Below are 3,916 nucleotides of genomic sequence, written 5' to 3' on the forward strand. Positions count from 1 at the left end.
CCACTGTCGTCCTACTGTCGTTGGCAAATATAGGATAAAATTGAAGTTAGCGAGAACGACAACTGTCGGCCTGCCGTCGTGTAGCCATGCAGCTGTCAAAATAGGGCCGTCCATAAGAACGTGTGTATTTTAATATTTGACAGATGTCGTTTGCAGTCTGTCGCTAGCATTGTGTTTCGCGCATTACGCGGTGTAATAACTTCGTTGCTTTCTTGTTGTTTTCCTTGTTCTATGTTTTTACCATCTCTTTCTTATCTTATGTTATATGTACATGCATATGTATGTAAGTATTTTCGAATACATAAATAAATAGCTCTGTTATGCTTAATATTCACTTTATATATTGATTTTACAAAAAAAAAATTAACATATTTACAAATCTATATATAATAATAAATATAAATATATATAATTTCATATCAAAGTTTATACTCACACAAAAAATTTTTGGTTAATCTCGGCTTTGGCAACCCTGACAAAACAGCTGCTCAAATGTTTATCTGCTGCAGTTCTATACTCAGGCGCATTTCTCTTGCAACATTTCTGTTTACATCTGCTCAGATACATGCATACACACACGCATACATGCAATTGCATTTCCCCAATTCCACCTCCAGCTGTTCTTTGGGTGCTATGTTGGGAAATTTGAAGCCTTTTTGTTATATAGACGCATATGTATGCAGTTACATACCTATTTACAAATATATGACTACGCTGTTGTGCTCATTTTGAGCTGTTCCATTACTTTTGTTCTTGTTTAGGTTTTTTTTCTCTCTACTTCTACCTTACAAGTTTGTCCTTGGTTATTTGCTTTTCCGTCATTTCCCCAGTTTCCAGTATAAAATTGCTTTTGTTTTTGTTTCTATTTTGTTTGCTTTTTATATACATATGTATGTAAGTAACAAAGGTATCGCATATAGATATGTACATATCTGTGTATGCATGTATATAAAAGATGTTTATTTACCTATTTTATTGTATATAAAATCTCCCTGTAGGGAACCGGACTGCCTCAAAGTGGTACTTTGCATCAATTTTGGTATAACTTCTCCAACTTAAACTTATCTAAAAGAAAAGTAAATATGTATGTACTATATTGTCGAGAATAAGAAAAACTGTAAGTCAAAGCTTTTTAAAAGAAGTAATTCTGAAAACACGAATGTTTATGAACCGGAAACTGTCAATTAGTGATTTTAAAATTATAAATTTAGACGCACCAACAGAGAGTTCTACTTGGATGTCAGAAAAAACTCGTTTTTTTATTGTTATATAACCCCTTAATCTTCATCAAAAATATATAAACAATATTTTCTTTACCTTCGGTTTAGCTTTAGTTTTCCCTACAGGGCATTTGCTGACATCCAAATTGTCAAACATATCTATATGTTTAAAAACATCTGTAGGTACAAATGCATGTACATATGTATATGAGCGTGTGTGTTTTTGTATATGCATTTATACACACAAAATTACAGAAATGTGGAGGTTTGGGCATACACAAAACGTTCAGTTGCTCAGCGCTGCATAGCAAAGTTCAGTTCAGTGTTTGCTGTGCATCGCAACCGAGTCGAGGTGAGTGCGATTCCGAGTCAGTGGATCCAGTCTAGTTTGTGTGCTCGCGTTTTAAGTATCCGCAGAAATAAATAAATAAGTTGTTTAGCTCTCTGCTCGGCAGCAAAGAAGTGTGTGCAAAGCAAAACAAAGAACTAAGGCTAGAAAACAAAAAAAAAAAGGTAAAAAAAATCAAATTAAAAAAAAATATTATGTATACGACTGATATGACCGAAATCTCTACGAAAATTGCATTTAAGATTTTTCAAAATTAGCCTTTATGAAAATTTGTGTTTTTGCTGACGTTTGCTTTGTTGCTGTTGTTTTGTATTTCATAAGTGCGAGTGTGCAAGCGAGTGATCCAAATTGTGTGATTGAGCGAACTGGCATATACATACACACATACTTGTGTAAATATGTATGTAGGTAAATTTGATAATCAATCCACTTACCTCACACGCATACACGCACATATACATATGAACGTACATACTTACATTTCCATATTGATACATGCGATTGTTGTTTTTATTTGTTTACCAATTTAAATCTTTGCAATTGTTGCTTTTAAATGCATATTTTACACATAGAGAAACATATGTACATACATACATACATAAATGCTATATTTACTTTTATTTTCATGCTCAATAAGTAGCGTCTAATCTTGCTTCTGTATACGTTTGTATGTATATTTATTGACATTGTTTTTGTTGCTCCCTTTTAAGGCAACGTTTATGGTTATAAATATATATTTATTTTAGGCCAGTGTCATCGTTATATTTGTAGGAATTGTTTAATTGCTTTGTCATAAGCAGCTGCAGTGAAAACAATAAAATACACTTAGAACTAAAATGGTAAAAACAAAAACAATTACACAAACTCATGTACACAAGTGCAACGCAAATAAAAAATTAAAAAACAAGAGAACAACAACAAAGTCACGCAAGTAGGGAAAATACACAAATTGACCAACCCAACGAGTAAGCAAAGTACAGGGTTACCATGAATTGAAAATACATTGTGAAAAACAATTTCCGCTGCTTTGCAGTATTTATTCCAATCCCCCGACAGACGGATTTTTCAGTTTGGGAAACAGAAAAATATTACAGGAAGCCAAGTCTGGCGAATATAGTTTTGCCGAAAAGTCAGGCACAAACATAGTGGAGTGTGACGGCGCATTATCTTGGCAAAAAGGTTCCTAAGGAACGAATTCATGGTGAACCATACCACGATAAAAGAAAAAAATTATCAGTATCAACTTGTATGTAAAAATCCACGTCTTGCCTTTGGGTTTAATGCGTTTGATTAAAGTCTTCAGCGAGGTTGTCAATCAACTCATTTCTAACATCTAAGCAACATAGTTTTTTCAAAGATTCAGGTTTTTTCGTATGAGTCTTGAATTGACACGCTTCTTACTCAAAACATCAACCAAATGTGAAGTGCTTTACAATCTCACTCTTTATGTAACTTTTTCTATATTGTCGGCATTAATAGAGGTGAGTGGAAAACGAGCAAGATGCAAGTTTTCGTTTACTTTCACTGGATTCTTTGTGCCTCCCAAATATTTGTGTTTGTGACCCCCCAGACATTTTGGCAACATTTCCAATAGTTCTGTAACTGAGATCCCAATGGAAACACACAATAGCAAGCCAACTCGTTCTTTTTTTTTCATGGTAAAAATGTCCAGACAAGCATTCTACGTTATAAACAACAAGCTGCCTCCAATTAACATATAGTATGAAGATCACGAACATAAAAAAGGTTCCCCTCTGGGAAATTCCTTTATTAACGCACTGCTGCAAATTGATCTTGATCAGATAGTTTATACTTGTATGAATGAATTTCAGACCCCATTTTCATAAACATATCTATACCTGGCAACCCTACAAACTAATCAAAGGCCAAACGAAGTCTGTTCGACTGATTCTGATATAATTTTTGAGGCAGTGTGTGCTTAGCGCTTTGGTTTTATCTTGTTTTTGCTGTTTGTATATAAATCAGTAAGATCAGATGCATGCTATTCGTGATTTTATACATATATACTTGTACAAATGTATATACACTCAGCGGGAGGGCATTTGTAACAGCTAGTTGGTTGAATAAAACAAAAACAAAACAAAAATCGAAAACACAAACCAATTATTATGACATTAATTAAAGATATATTAAAAAACCAAATAAAATATATAAGTAGGAAATAATACTTTTTTTATACTCTCGCAACAAAGTTGCTAAAGAGAGTATTATAGTTTTGTTCACATAACGCTTGTTTGTAAGTCCTAAAACTAAAAGAGTCAGATATAGGGTTATATATACCAAACTGAGCAGGCTGACGACTAAAGTTGAAATCCGGATGTCTGTC

The 3,916-nt window shown here is 33.4% G+C and overlaps 1 protein-coding gene across 5 annotated transcripts in view; it reads left to right on the top strand.

The window, feature by feature from the left end:
- The window catches only part of LOC108965184 (ubiquitin-conjugating enzyme E2 H), a 14,675-nt gene that overhangs the window by 1,307 nt on the left and 9,452 nt on the right, over positions 1 to 3,916 (top strand). Inside the window, exon 1 of one of the 5 annotated variants that reach the window (XM_018927407.1) lies at positions 1,518 to 1,733. The exons of the other annotated variants lie outside the window; for them this stretch is intronic. The gene's annotated coding sequence lies outside the window, so the exon portion shown is untranslated. Of the gene's footprint in view, positions 1 to 1,517; positions 1,734 to 3,916 lie in introns of those variants that run through there. 5 annotated transcript variants of the gene reach the window in all.

Source organism: Bactrocera latifrons, unplaced genomic scaffold, assembly GCF_001853355.1.
Source record: "Bactrocera latifrons isolate USDA-ARS-PBARC rearing strain unplaced genomic scaffold, ASM185335v1 scaffold_136, whole genome shotgun sequence".
In the NCBI taxonomy this organism is placed as follows: domain Eukaryota; kingdom Metazoa; phylum Arthropoda; class Insecta; order Diptera; family Tephritidae; genus Bactrocera; species Bactrocera latifrons.